Genomic DNA, 6284 nt, shown 5'->3' with positions numbered 1-6284 from the left:
GTGTTGTAAACCACAGTCCTGATTTTAAGGCAGGCCATATTTGTTTCCCAGACTGCCTTTATTTGTGTTTACAGAAGAGTCAGTTTGTGGATCAGCCCCTGGGTGGCAGTGTTTCTGGATTGACCTCTGAGTCTATAAGTCCTCTCTATCCAGCAGTTAGGGTTTATTTTCCCTATCGCACTTAAAACTGGTTTGGGAGAGTCGACTGCCCTAGAGCCTGTTCTTTAATCGTTACTCCCGCTCTGTTTCCCAGGTTCCACAAAAACAATTTTCCCCTGCAGTCTCTGTGAGTGACCCCAACTGGGCAATCCCATGCACTGGGTTTAATAATCAAACGCAAAGATTTAAGGAGAAGAGAAAAAACAAGAGCCAGAGAAGTTGCGCGAATTCACAACCCTCCACCTTCCAGCTCTGTGCGCAGTCTCTTCTGTGCGTCCTCTCTACCCTGGCACTAAGCAGCCGGCACACTGGCAAAATCCGAGGCTGCTTTTTTGCATCCAGTCCAGCTATGGGCTTATTTTTAGCGTTCTCCTCCACCAGCAGCCCTTCGGGAGCCCTTCCACACTCGCGGATCACGCTGGCCCCAATGGCCGTGGACTTTGTGGGGCGCAGATTTCCCTCGCATGCATTCCTCTCTCCAAACTGAATTGCAAACCGCACTGTTAGGTGAAATCTGACCTTTCCGTGAGGAGAAGCAGGGCTCATCTGAGTTCACGTAGTCGCACTGCTTGTGATCCGTTGTTTCTGGGTTAGTAGCTGATCTCTGGCTGCTGGGTCTTTGGATGCATATGCTTCCAATAACAGCCACTTAAGATGGCGCATTCTCCGGGGCTGAGCCGGCGCTCTGGGAGAGATTTCAGCCGCAGTCTCCAACCGTCCCCTTTCTCTGGGAGTCCTCTGTCTTTCCCCGCTGCAAACTGTCTCCCAGCTGAATATCTTCTGTTTATTCAGGCTGTATGTTACCCATTTCAGCTGCTCACCTTTATCTGCTCCGGGACAAGGCACGGGACACGTCCGTCTATACCTCCGCCATTTTCTTCTCCCCTTAAATTATTATTTTAAAAACTAGAGGCCCGGTGCATGAAATTTGTTCACGGGGGGAGGTGGCGGGGGTCCCCTCAGCCCAGCCTGCGCCCTCTCCAATCTGGGACCCCTTGGGGGATGTCCGACTACCGGTTTACTTACTTACTTGTCTGGCAGTTGGACATGCCTCTCATAATCCTGGACTGCTGGCTCCTAATTGCTCACCTGCCTGCCAGCCTGGTTGCCCCTAATTGCCTTCCCCTGCCAGCCTGATTGCCCCTAACTGCCCTCCCCCACTGGCCTGGTCACCCCTAATTGCCCCCTGCTGCCGGCCAGGTCACCCCCAACTGCCCCCTCCCTGCCAGCCTGGTCGCTCCTAACTGACCCCCTCTGCCAGCCTGGTTGCCCCTAATTGTCCCCCCCTGCCAGCCTAATCGCCCCCAACTGCCCCCTCTGCTGGCCTGGTCGCCCCCAACAACCCCCCCCCACTGGCCCGGTGGCCCCTAACTGCCCCCCCCACTGACCTTCGTCTCTCACTAACCCCCTTGCCGACCTGGTTGCCCCATGCAGCCTGCTGTTCAGTCGTTTGGTCGTCCCTCACTAACCCCCCTGTCGGCCTGGTTGTAGGCAGCCATCTTGTGAAGGTGTGAGGGTTAATTTGAATATTACCTCTTTATTATATAGGATATGGTGATGGCCAGTTCTGTCCCAAATGCAGCTAAAATAAAAAGTCCTACTTGGTAGCTTTTTATTTGATTCACAAAGCAGTTTTCAGAAGCCGGTAATGTATGATTCCTTGTCTGGCACAATAGGCAACAGAACATTGTTTATCTGCTCTGCTGATGTTTGCATGTTCCATTACCCAGCCCTTGTATACACTGTCTCTTCTAAGGGTTGTAGAAACTTACACACGATGAACACTCTGATAGTGCTGTTGTGTGGAGCCAGACAGTTTCCCTGAGTGGAGGATCGGTTCACAATTACTCAGGGCAGTCCATTCAAGTTATCTTAGTTGGCCATTAATTAAGCAATAAAACATAACAGGCAATCTATTTCTGGACCATTTAATATATCTCTTGAGATTTTTTAAGCAAGAGGCTAAAGGACAAGTGATTTTAAACACTTGAGAAGTTCACTGCCAGAAAATTTCTATTACTACAAAGAAATTTTAATATGAATTATTAAAAACTAAGGCAAATGGGGATTTTTTGGTGTATAATTAGGAAATCAAGCAGAACAATATTTAAAAAAATGAATTTGTGGAGTGCTGTACATTTTGTACTATAATTTACCATATAGCATCTTGTGCAGTGCCAGCACAGCCAAGAATGAACCTGAGGAGGGGCAGTGAAGGATTGAAGAAAAGACAAACAAGAGAATACAGCTGGAGCTCAGTGGATCTCCTGTGCCTGGATGAGGACACAAAAGACCCAGCCTGCAAGCTGATGCTTTATTTTACAGTCTGATTAAAACAAGGGTAGATTAACATGTATACAAATGTTCTTGTTTTGGCAACACTTGCTGCACCTCCCACAGCCCATTAGCTACTTAGGAAGGATTAGGGAGGGCTACAAGGTCCGGCTTAATTATGCTAGGAGAGCTCTGCCCTCCAGGCTGGGACTTATTTGTGGCCCTGCCACAGGTCAGCCTGAGGCTTGACCCTAGAGCAGCTCCCTACAGCATCTCATTTAATTTTTCCAATGATCTTGTGAAGTACCTATTATCTCCTTTACACAGTTGAGGTATGTGAGGCTCAGAAAAGTTTAATGGCCAAAATGCTTTGCACTATGATTTGAAATCCTCAAATTAAATGTTATTGGATTACAAGCTCTTGATTTAGCTAGACTTAATGTGTTGTTCACCTTGGCTCAAACTCAAATTTCTTTTGATGAAAGCAAAGACTATTTTTAAATACATGGCTGTCCTAAGGGCTACTGGAAGACCACTTCTCCAGAAGTGGATCCTTTTAGTGAGTCTAAAAAATATTAATAACAGAGTTTATTAAGTAGATAATTAATCCCACAAATCAAAGAAATATAATAGTAGACATGCTAGATAAAACATCTGAAAGATACATTGGGCTTCACTGGACAATGTTTAAGATTTGTCTATAAAATGCCCGACCACACTGAGATTCTTTCTTGATGACATTGTCTTATTTATTCACCTTATTCTATGCCCCTTGTCCCAGACACTCATTGTCTATATCTGTTTCCTAGGTTCCATGCTAAACCTCACTCTTGCCATATGTATAGACACACTCTATTAATTTCTTGGTGTGAAAGGAAAATGGTTAGCTTTCTTTTAGAGCCAATAGCTTGATTTCCTAAGTTATTCCTGACCCCACACACACTACTTGGTATGATTCAGCTTAATCTCTCAATTCTCTCCATCTGCCTTGAGTTTTTCCTACTCTACTTATTCCCACTTTTCCCTGCTTGTTGTTTTCAGTAGAGATATCCTGATAAGCAGACATGTAATTTCATATTATATTAAAATTTATTATCATCATATCAGATATATAGTGTATGCTCAATATATAATTATTTGTTTGTTAAATTGATGTATGAATAATTTTACGGACCCCAAATTTCAAAAATTTCAAACTTCAACTAAATATTCATTAATATTGAATTTTATTTTTTATCCAGGTTTTTCTGAGCTTCCCACACTCACTGTCACTTTTAATACACTCAGAATATTAACTAGATTTTATTTATTTGCCTTCATTGAAACAACTTCTTCTGTCAGCTTCCATGCCATACCACCTTGTTTTTATTCTAATTACTTTATTTATTCATTTAGTCAATATTTATTGAGAATTGACTATGGTTCTCCCATCTTTTCTTATGTTACAAAGATTACATTTTTAAGCAGGATTCAATAGCTTTATACTTACTTAAATTTTTTCAATATTCTGACCCTATATTATTTCTCAGTCTTAATTTCCAAAACTATATGATTTTGGTGTGTGTGTGTGTGTGTGTGTGTGTTCATGTGTGTACCCCTGGATATATTATTTTCATGTCAGAATTTATTAAGTCAATAGCTTTTAGGCAGATGACATTTTAAACCAAAGGTTATTCTTTTGTTTGTTTAAACTCATAGGTAACCCACATGTATGGTTTTCTGTTATATCACCTGGCTAAAATTAAAGGAAATCCCTGTATATTTTACTATTTGCATATAGATCAATTCAATGAAACAATAATTGTGTTTTCTTGAGTTTCTGAGAAAAGATTTCAATTTAAAATATTGGAGGAAATAGCTGTTTTCACAGGATACATATTTGTGAAAATGTGTGTAATCCTGGACGTGCCAGCAGCCTTGTTGTGAGTCTGAGAGAGGTGCCTGTCTTAGAGAGGAGCCAACCTAGAGAGAAGACCTGAGAGGCAGAGAGAATAGACTGACCTCTGATGTCATCTTTTGAATTTCTGAATCTAATTTTGCTTTCAAGCTAGTTCTTATTATTAATCATGTAAACTGTCTACATCTTTTTCTTTAAACCAGTTTGAGCTTTTAAATTTTATTTCTTTTGTTTTCACTTGAAGCTAATATAACACAGATAGAATGTTTATTATAAAATTCTGGGTATTGTAGGAATGAATTTTAGGTCTTAAATAAATTATCTTCTCTACCTAAAATATTGACCTAGTACTCAGATTTATTCTGTAAGAAATAAATTTCACTTCTGAAAAGAATATTGATGTTTGGGTCACCCATATTTTGGAATCTCCGCCCATATTTGCAATCATTTAGACTCCAGTAGGTACCAGAGAATTCTATATCATAAAGCTGGTGAAGAAGAGGTATTTTTAAAAGTTAGTGTTCTAGCCTCAATGATGTTCCCAGGGACATTAATACAAATTACCACAAAAACGTTGAGTCTAGATCAAGGGTTGCTCTCCAAATATAAGTTTATGTAGAATTAGACTTCTACCATTTTCCTCAGAGTTCCCCTATAAGTTGGATTAGATAGAATGTTTGCCACATGTGTTTCGTGGTTTCACTGCTAAGGATGATTTTCAGAAAATTATGGTGTCATATGAAAATTTACTCAACAATGGCTTCTTGTGGGAATCTCAGGCAAAATAGTGTCTTTATGATGAACTGTTTGAGTATTACTTCCTGTTTAATGAAGTTCCATGGAGACCATGCATTTCGAGGTTCAGCACTGAAGCCAATGCTTTTTCTATGCATCTGAGGTCTGCACAAATATTAAGCTTTTATCTGGAGAATGCTTTTTCAGATCACTGGCAGGAGGACCAGGTCTGCTGTGTTACTGCAGGTGGCTCTCTCTAATTCACCAGTAGTTATTAAAGGCTCAAATCATGGGATCTTAAATTCTTGCCCCATTTTTTCCTTTTTTTATTTTAAAAGGATTTTCTAAGAATTACTGTACATTCACAAAAAGACCCCATTTAGAAAATAATTTGTGAATTCCCATTCTGTACAGTAATGGTCCACATAACTGTATTAAGTCAGTTTCTTTAATAGAGAGAGTGCCTTTTTAGTTTTTGAGAAATCTGCCCCTGCTGATTTTAGATCCAGGTATCCTTGGATCTAAAAGCATTTGCTTTACTCTTTAGATAAAGTAAAGTCTTCTTAAAGGGAGATGGGAAGACCTTTTTGACTTTTTTTTTTTTTGGCTCTTCCCTCCATCTTTTATTTTATCTGTCCTAGAATCCTTTTTTATCTGGTCATGTTGGCTCTTAAAAATATGAATATGAATCTCTGCATCTAGGGCTTTAATAATGGCAATGTTGTTTAAGTAAATCATCTGGAAATGTCAGGTTCCAAAGTTGAGCTGCAGAATTTTTAATATTCTCCCACCTCTAAGATTCATGAGTCTGTTATTTGTGTCAAGTTAAACATGAAAATATTTTTTCTATGAAAGAAAAATGATAACATAGTAGTCTGATTTGATATACTCTGTGTATTTCTTGAAGGTGGCCATTTTTCCAACAAGGCTTTTAGAATCCTGTTCCTAAAATCACACTGTGATAATGAAATAGAAGTTTATTTTTCTAAATCCTCTCAGAGTTTCATTATATATACACTAGCCAGTCTAGTGTTCTGTAATTCGAGATGTAGCATTCCAGAAAAACTAGATTGTGTTCCAAATGTTTTCTAAACAAAATAAAATGTGGAAATCCTATCTAATAAAAGAGAAACATGCAAATTGACCATAACCCCGACACCCTTCCCATTGGTTAATCAGCATATCCTTATGCAAATTAACTGCCAACTAAGATGGCGGC

The sequence above is a fragment of the Myotis brandtii genome, unplaced genomic scaffold (genome assembly GCF_000412655.1).
Source record: "Myotis brandtii unplaced genomic scaffold, ASM41265v1 scaffold1225, whole genome shotgun sequence".
NCBI lineage: Eukaryota > Metazoa > Chordata > Mammalia > Chiroptera > Vespertilionidae > Myotis > Myotis brandtii.
The sequence above is the reverse complement of the archived record's forward strand: the minus strand, read 5'-3'. Positions refer to the sequence as shown.